This window comes from Tupaia chinensis, unplaced genomic scaffold, assembly GCF_000334495.1.
Source record: "Tupaia chinensis unplaced genomic scaffold, TupChi_1.0 Scaffold000226_1, whole genome shotgun sequence".
Classification (NCBI taxonomy): Eukaryota; Metazoa; Chordata; class Mammalia; order Scandentia; family Tupaiidae; genus Tupaia; species Tupaia belangeri.
The window spans coordinates 1870749-1880136 of NW_006159701.1; the positions used below are offsets into that span (position 1 = coordinate 1870749).

A 9388-nucleotide genomic window follows, 5' to 3' on the forward strand; every position below is an offset into this window, starting at 1 on the left:
AACTGTGATCTGACCCCAGCCTCAGCCAGGTCGGATCATGGGTGCTGGTGCACGTTCCCAGCGTGTACAGGGAGGTGATGGGCTGTGAACCTGGGACCTTCCTATGTGGGGTCAGTGTTGTAACACAGAGCGTTTGGTTTCCCGTGCACCACCATCTGACCCTTCAAGGATACCCATGCTCTGTTACTAGCTATGCCTATGCATTTATGATTTCTAGATCCTCCTGGTAAGTTGTTCCTAGCTTCTGGTTTTCAAAGCCACGCTCGGAGACAGTTGATTCTTCCCCTAGCAGAACTTCTTCTTTTAGTTTTAAATATAGGGCATGTGCACTCAGAGAAAGAGAGAGAGAGGAGAGAGAGAGAGAAAGTAAAAAAACACCTTCAGGGGAGATGGCCACACTGCACCCCTTCTCCTCCATTCTCCTCTCAGTTTGGGCACACACACACACACACACACACCTGGTGTGATTTTCAAGCTGTCAGGTCTTGGACCCCAACCGTGTAGTTGGTCATGTGGGACCCAGCGGCCTTAACCTCCATGCCACCTGCTGGCCCGCCCCTAGCAAAACACCTTAAATTCCCTTTCTTTCTCTCAGTTCTTTCCTCACATACACTGCCTTGGAATCTCTCATTTAACACCTTTCATCTTTCAAAGAAAGTCTCCAAAACAAAGAACTCACATCCCCCTTAGGTCTGAGCAGAGGAACTATTCTCTTTCTCTGTCTCTCTCCTCCCTCCCCTCCCTTCCCTTCTCCTCCCCTCTTCCCACTCCTGTTGGCCTGTCCTCCTCTGCCTACAAATGTCCCTCATCAGTCTAATAGGGACAGGAAGGGGTGGGGATGGAACAGCCTGCTGGAAAAGATAACATTATCTGGCTCAGGAAGGGGAAGAGAATGTTCAGGAACATTTGCACTTAAGTAATTTTTAACCCCTCACTGTATTACCCCATTTATTCAACAGATCACCCGGGATCTCCTCGGTGTTAGGTCCTGGGGAATACAGTGAGGAACAAGACACAGCAAGTCTTTTCTCTCTCTCAACCTGACGGCTTAGATATTTGGCAGATTGCAAATATCCTGTGATAGGAAAAGCCCAGGGGCCCGTAGGGAGATGACAGGGAGAGGGGTTGGGGTGAGCAGACCTTCTGGTCACCTCTACTTACACCTCCCCTGGAGACATCCCTGAATATCCACTTCCGCGTGGATGGTTAACACACATCTCAAACAGCACCATCCAGAACCAAGCTATACTTTTCCAGTTGTTCAGGCCGTGTCTTTGCAATGATCCCCAACCTTCCTCTTTCTCTAACACTCTCCAGTGGAATCCCCCGGAAAACCCTGCTGGCTCCCCAGTTAAATGTACCAGCATCTACCTCTGAGCACCATCCCCACTGCGACCACGCTGGCCCAAGCCCCCTCCATTCATCCTCATGGTCTCTCTGTGTCCATCGTTGCCCCAGAAGGGGTCCTGGTGAAAATGTAAGGCGTGGGGCAGCAGGTGGCATGGTAGTTAAAGCCCTGGATTCCCACATGGCTGACCACGGTAGAAGTCCTGGACATGTTGGTTCAAAACTCACGCCAGACACATGCCCAAAATCCCAAGAGGAGAATAAGGAGAAAGGATTGTGGCATGGCTATCTTCCCTGGGGGGTGATTTCTTATTTTCCCTCTGTTTCTCCTTGGTGAGCACATGCACCCTATAGCAAAAGCCTAAAAAAAAAAAAAAAAAGTGTATTTTTTTTCTTCCATGAATGAGAGAAACAAATGGGGCCTGATGTCTTGATCCACCAGCAGCTTCAGCCAGCCCTGGGTCGTGGGCACTTGTGTGTGGGTGTCCAGGGGGGGTCTCCCCGTGGGAACTTCCCACGTGGGTCAACCTCACAGGACATAACATTACCTCTGGCCCCGTCAGGTCTTTGATAACAGCCTTCTGACAGGAGCGTTGTGCTATCTTGTGGTGGTTTTCATTTGCATTTCTCTGGTTAGGGATGTCGGACATTTCCCCTTCTCTGTTGGCCATTTGTATGTTTCCTTTCGACAAGAATTTCTTTCGTTCCTTTGCCCTAAACCATTTCCCATCAAAGAAAAGCCCAGGAGCAGAGGACTTCATGACGGACATCTACCACACATGTAAAGAACTTAGATCAATCCTTCTCAAAGTCACCCCAACAAATGAAAGAAAAGGGGACATTCTTGAACGCATTCAATGAGGCCAGCACTCCCCAGACCTTGTGGAGGGAGCTCACCCCTCTCCTGTGTCTCATGCCTGTGTGCACGTGCTCTATCGTGAATAAAGAAAAACCTGGAAAACCCAAACGATCATCTCAATAGACGTAGAAAGAGCATTTGACGAAAGCTCACATCCTTGTGTGATCAAAAACTCTCAAAAAAAACCCCCCAAAAAAACAAAACTCAGGCGCAGAAGGAGCGTTATCAGAACACAGGGAAGTCCTCGCAGGGCAGCCTCGAGGTTGGTAAACACAGCAGTGCAGCGCTGAAAGCCTTCCCTCTGAGATCAGGAACAAGGCAAGGATGCCTATTCTCTCTCCTCCTCAATGGCGCTCTCCGGAACTCTTGCCAGTGCAGCTGAGCAAGACAAGAAAAAGGCATCCGGGGCCAGCAGGTGGCATGGTGGTTAAGGCACTGCAGTCCCACAAGACCAACCACAGTTCGAGTCCTGGACCTGGTGGCTTCCTTTCTCACTTTCTCTCTCTCTCTCTCTGGCAAGAACATATATTCGACAGCAAATTAAAAATAATAATGAGGATGACTAAAATTAAATGAATATTTATTGGAAGGGGGGAAGGTTTCTTATGCTGGGAGCATGAGCGTGCATGCCCCAAATTCCCACAGAATGGAGAATTGGAGAAGGGATTGTGGCATGACCAAGCTGCCTTGGGGGGTGCTTTGTCCCTCTCCCTCTCTCTGTCTCTCTCTCTGGTGAGTGTACCTGCCCTCTGGGAAGTAATAATCTTTCAAAAATGAAAAGAAAAAGGCTTCTCAGTTGTCTCTTGTCACCTGAAGCCCCCCTGCCACAGCCTGTCTGGTTCTTCCTGCCCTGCTGTCCCTCATTCACCTGCTGTTCTCACCACTGTCACCATAAGTCACTGCCCCAGGAGCCAAGAAGTGACACAGACGTAATGAAAACAGATAAAAAGGATCAAAAGCACCTAGAGCTGAAAGGGGTGAGGAGCTGAAGAGCTTACATAACTTGGGTGTCTTTATGAGAGAGACGGAGAGAAGAGGGGGAAGGAGGAAGGGGAGACAGAGAGAGGACGAGGAGGAACGGGAGAGAAAGCAAAGGGAGAAGAGAGAGGAAGAGGAGAGGGAGAGAGAGGGAGGAGGTGAGAGAGCAGAGGGAGTGCAAGCTTTCTGTGCAGGGTGGGGGGTGAACACCTATTCATTATTCAGGAGGCCCACAGCAGTGGCAGTCAGGACGGCCCTGGGCCCTGTGGGAAGGATAAAGAAACACTGTCTGCTGAGTGCCGTCTCCACGCTGGGCACAAGGCCAGGCACATCTATTATCTCTGAGCCAGCAGCCGCCCCGCAGGCAGCCCCGTTATCCCCACCTCACTAAGGAGGGGAATGAGCAACCAGGGCTGGGAGGGAGGTGGGGGGCACCTGGCCTGTGGGTGGTGACTCCCCGCCCACCGCCCACTGCTCCTACTTCCTGGGGCCTCTGTTTGCAGTTGTTGTAATTAGGAGATTAATGGAGGGGAAACATCGGCAGGGTGGGGAGGCCCTTCCTTTTCCTGCTGTGAGCTTCTGGAGACTTCTCTTGATGCTGATTCAGGGAGGAAGGCTTGTGGATGACAGACTTCTTCCAGAGGAGGCCGGACTTCTGATGTTTTTATTTTATACTCCTTCATTAGCACAGGCCAGGCAGTGACACAGAGGTAAAATGCAATGCCGTGTGAGGTTGATCCACACAGACATGGCTTCTGGATTCGAGTCCAAAGACCTCCCTGAGTGTGTCAGGCTCCTGCTCACCCCTGATCTGGGACTGGCGGAGGTTAGGGGGGGATCTCTGCATCAGGTTGCTGAAGGAGGGGTGCTGTCTTTCTGTCTCTGCCTCTCTTTCTCAGAAGAAATAAATGAAAGAACTTGTAAAAAAAAAAAAATGAAAAACAAAACAAAAAATACTATTCACAGCTTCAGGGAAAAGCCCCAGTTTTATTTTAAAGAATCCCTCTTCCTCTTCGGAGTCAACACATTGAATGAGGTCGACCTATCCTGAGTCCAGAGGCAAGGAAGTGACCAATCATAGTCAGGTCTGACCAATCATAGTCACTGTGATTGGTCAGGGAGGGCAGGGCCATGACTCAATTTGAGCCAATGAGAGTCAACTCTGGAATTTTGTTTAGACCGTCCAGGAAGAGAAGCTCTTCATGTGCTGGCTTGTGATCTTCAGAGGATGTGAGCTTGGAACTTAGCCCTAAAGCCAGACGGAAAATAAAACTGACATGGGGGAAAGGAGAGACAGCGAGGATGAGTTTGCCATCCTGTTAGGTAGACTCCACACTAGCTTCTTATCACATGAACCAGAAAACATCCTCTCCCTGTTTTATGTGTCTTAGACATTTTTAAAAAATAATTATTTAACTTTTTAATTTTTTTCTATTTTTTAATTTGACCAGAGAGGGAGGGAAGGAGAGAGAGAGAGAGAGAGAGTGAGAAAGCAAGCCTCCAGTTTTGGGACTTGAACTGCGATCAGCCATGTGGGAGTCCAGTGCCCTTAACCACCACACTACCTGGCCCTCTGTGTCTTAGACATTTTAAGATGGGGTTTCTGTGATTTACATTTTAGCAAGTTCTGACTTGGGCCAGCAGGTGGCATGGTGATTAGGGCACTGGATTCCCATATGGCCAACCACAGTTTGAGTGTAGAACCTGATGTTTGGAGAGTCATGCCAGGTGTGTGTACACGTGTGCCCAAAAATCCTAGGAGAAGAATGGAGAAAGGGCTGAGCCATGACCACTCCCCTAGGGAAACGATTTCTCACTTTCCCTGTCTGTCTCTCTCCAGCAAGCGCATGTGTGCTGGGGCAAAAACCTAAACAAAAAGTCCTGACTCTGACTCCTCTAAGCCCAGTCAGCAGAAACAAAGGTTCCCTCTCCATCTCTAAATAGCCCCTGGCAACTTTCAGGCAAGATCTTCCAATAGTTTACCGAAAAAGCATATTTATGGAAAGTTTATGCATGACATTTCACAGCTTTGCACCAAAATAAACTCATACTTAATTGCCATTTTCTATGAACTTTTAGAAGCCCCTTTGCATTTCCAGGAAGGTGGGACTTTGCTTTTTTTTTTTGAGAGTTTTTTCTTATTTTTTAATAGGACGCGTACACTCGCCAGACAGACAGAGACAGACAGAGAGATAGAAAGTGAGAAATCCCCCCCCAGGGGGGGTGGCCACGCCACAATCCCTTCTCCTCCATTCTCCTCTCGGGATCTTGGGCACGCATGCACACACACCTGGCGTGAATTTTAAGCCACTGGGTCCAGGACATGAACCACCGTCAACTACATGGGAGTCCAGCAACCTAGCCATTACGCTAACTGCTGGTCCCGGGACTTTGCATTTTAATTCCCTGGTAGCTCAGAAACTCTCAATCCTTGGGGCTGGTAAGTGGCATGGTGGTTAAGGGTGCTGGACTCCCATGTGGCCTACCATGGTTCAAGTCCTGGACCTGGCAGCTTGCTTTCCCACTTTCTCTCTCTTACTCTTGTCTCTCTCTGGTCAAATTAAAGTGAAATAAATAAGTAAAGTTAAATAAAAACAATTCTTTTTTTAAAAAAAGAAAGAAACTCTTCATCCTTCACTTTCTGAGTGGCCCAGGCCCAAGTGACCGTTATTCTCTATGCCTATCTCAGTCTCCTCTCCCCCTCGGTAATCACTATTAGGGATCCCTCTCTCAGATGAGAAGACTGATGCCAAAAGAGGAGAGTTGATGTGCTGGAGTTTGCAGATAACCAGAAGCAGAGCTGGGAGTTGAACCCTGGATTCCTGACTCTCTGTCCAAGGCTTGCTCTTCTAGCTCCCTGTGCAGGTGCAGTGGAGCCCCATTCCCTGAGCCCTGAGCGGATGAATTTCTTCACTGAGGCTCAGTGAGAGTCCTGACACTCCTTTACTCAGGCCCCTCCCAGCCCCTCTGGTCAGAACCCGCCTCCTGAGGCCTGCCCCACACTGACACCTGGTGGTCATATTTTAAAACACACTCACCCTCCAAGGTGTCATAATGTGATCTTGCCCTGGGATGGTGGGGTGGAGAGTGGGGGGAAGGGAATGAAAGGCTGGTTCCTAGGAGATTACGAGTCCGAGATGAGACTAAAGGGCCTGAGCCTCCTTCTATGTTTTCAGTACCAACCATAGCTGTGTCGGTGTGCATCTAGTTTTTTTTTTTTTCTCCTTGCATACATTGGATATTTGCAAACCTAATGCATTCCCTTTTTGCATTGGTTTCTAGGATACTCAGAGCCAATGTATAAATCGCAACTGGACAGAAGCAGGTAGCAGGAATTTGGAAGAAGAAGTCAACCTCTTGCTCTGTATTCCTTTCCTGAGCAACATTTTCCTGCCTCATGTGATGTGCAGGTGTCTGATTATGTTAAGGACGTCTTCAATCCACCTTAACTCCCCTCTTTTGGGAGGGGCAGGAGGGTCAAAGCAGGGTTATACACTGAGGAAGAGGTTACCTACCTTCTGCAATCCTCAATTTCCGCCCCTGTAAAGTGGACACAGGAATCTTTGCCTCGTAGGGTTTTGTGTGAGTCCACGGAGACGCTCAATTAATAGCGATGTCCATCACTCCATCTCCCAGGACGCTACTGCTGGCCTTGGGCAGGTCACGGTGTAAAGGGAACAAAAGCAGACCAACCTTGGTGGTACACCTCTCTGCAGTGTTGAAAGTCACAGGGCCAGTGTGGGTTTGATCCCCAAGTTGGCCTGAAAACAAGCTGAGCAGCTCGGGGCCTGGGGAAAGAGGCTTGCAGTGTGACAAGACCCCATTGAAAGTGATTCTCTCTCTCTCTCTCTCTTTCTCGTACACACACACAAACAGCACCAATCACATTGTTCCCAGCTCTGTAGACTCAATGCGTGTCCCTACTAGACCCTGGTCCCCAGAGCCCAGCCCCTGCCAGCCTCTTGGAGGACCGTTGGCTTCTAGAACCCTCCAGCTCTTCCCTGCAGGCACCATCGCGTTCACAGCTGATTCGCAGGGAGCACAGATGCATCTCATAAATAAAGAACACTCCGCACCGTTCTGCAGACCGGCTGCGGCTGTGGCAGGGCTGCGTGGGGGAGGGCGGGCTGGCACAGAAGGGAGGCGCCGCAGGCAGGGAGGACCTGACAGGGGTCACTGGCCAGGAGAGAGTTGGTGTGTGGCTGGAAGGACAGGATGGGACCAGGGAGTGTAGGAGGATCCCCAAGGCCAGTATCCGGAAGTGGGCTGTTGGGCTGACCCTCGGCTCTCACACCCACCGGCGGGGTCAGTTCACCCTTCTCACTGGGACGGTGCCAATACTGGGGCATTGGGCAGCTCCAGCGGTTGTGTTTATAGCACTTTGTCCATTTCACCTGGGACACAGTACATGCTCAGTAAGGGTTATCACTGGTCCCAAACTCTCTCAGTGTCACCCCTCAGAGCTTTGTTGTTTGCACCACGGGAACGATGAGGGTGGGGTGGAGGTCTGCATCTGTCTCTGGGGAGAGAGTCACCAGCCACAGGAAGGGACAGGAAGGGGGCAGCGGTGACTGAGATGGCAGGTGTCTGAGACAGAGGCGAAGACACCATCAACAGCCAGACAAGTCCCTGGAAGGGGGCTACACTTCAGGGGTGGGCTTGAGGGCTTGAGGTACAAAGGAGAAGGTGACATTTGGGGACCCTGGATCTCACCATCAGTGTGGTCATGTTGGGACAGAGAATTTGAGAAAGTCACTTTCCTTCTCTGAATCTCTCTATTTTTACAAATGTCCTATTTCTATATCTATCTACCTACCTGTCTATGTACCTATCATTCTATCTACCTATCTATCTAAAGTTCATTTCTCTCTTTTATTTTAGAAAGAAAATTTTGCTATAGGGCATGTGCACTCACCAGAGAGACAGAGACAGAAAGCAAGGAATCGCCCCCCAGGGGGCATGTCCACACTGTAATCCTTTCTCCTCCATCCTCCTCTCCTCTTACTTCCACTTGTGCACAGGTACCCAGCATGAATTTCACGTCAACAGGTCTGGGATTCGAACCACAGTTGACTACATGGGAGTCCAGCGCCTTATCTACTATGCCACCTGCTGGCCCCAAGTTTGTTTATTTCTTGACAGAGAAATTCAAGGACCCCAACAGGTTTCATGCAGAGGTTGCCTCCAGCCTTCCCAGCCAGCCAGGATGATGGGCACAGGTGCCCTGAGACAAGGATGACCATCTTCTGTGTGGATTCAGCATCATAGAACATTCACTGAGCGGTGTTACCTCTGCGCCAAGTCACCGCCTTCTCTGAGTCTTTGTCCATCCATCTACACCACGGTTTCCAAGAGGCCTTCCAGCACTATTGCACCTGCAGCGGGAGGGTTCAGCCAGTCTCTGGACAAGCATGTGTCAGGGGCCTCCTGTGGAGCAGGCCCCTTCCCACGCCTGGTGATGCCAGCGTGGAACTAGAGCACGTCCTCTGGGGAGGAGCCCCACAGGTTAGGAGAGGAGCGTGTGTACGTTAGACAAGCCCGATGTGTAATTCCACCCTGATATCCGCCTGAGGAGAAGAGCACCCCGTCAGTCCAGGAGGGTGTGCACCTAAAGTGCTTGACGTTCACCGGGAGGTCAGAACAGGTTGCTGGGAGCTCTGCAGGTTCAGGCCTCTCTGGGAGGCAGGCGCTGGGTGAGGGGAGAATGTGGAGCCTCCAGCTAGGCCAGCTGGGCAGGGCCTTGCAGGTGAAGGTCAAGCCTGCTCTTCCTCCCAAGCCCTGTGGGGCTGTGGGCAGGGAAGTGAGGTCAGCTTTGCACCTTGAACATTTTCCAGCTGCAGCAAGGGGAACAAACCGAAGGGGGCCCGGTGCGAGATGAAGGAGGCAGGGACCACCTTGGCAGGGTAGGGATGACTAGGCGAAAAGTTCAAGAGGATGCACTGATGAGACTGAGGGTGCCTGGAAGTTGGGGTGAGCTGTTGGGGGGGAGGGTGACTGCGGAATCGGTGGGGGTTTCTTTGTAAAGTCTTCTGCAGGGCTTGTCTCCTCCCCAATTCTTCCCGGCCCCATCTCTGGCTCCGTCAGCATCTGCCCATATAGGAAAAGAGATTAGGAACAGGGTGGCAGCGGGAGGGAGAGGGGGCAGGCATGGGCTGCGCCTTTCTCTCTGCAGTAGTAGCAGCGGCCAGGCGCCGGCGCACGCGC

The 9388-nt window shown here is 50.8% G+C and overlaps 1 protein-coding gene across 2 annotated transcripts in view; it reads right to left on the reverse strand.

Annotated features, from left to right (window-relative positions):
* Positions 1–7149, reverse strand: part of CRYBB1 (crystallin beta B1) — a 37596-nt gene extending 30447 nt beyond the window's left edge. For both annotated transcript variants that reach the window (XM_006147880.1, XM_006147877.1), the window contains exon 1: positions 6700–7149. The gene's annotated coding sequence lies outside the window, so the exon portion shown is untranslated. The remainder of the gene's footprint in view (positions 1–6699) is intronic.
* Positions 7150–9388: the final 2239 nt, after the last annotated feature.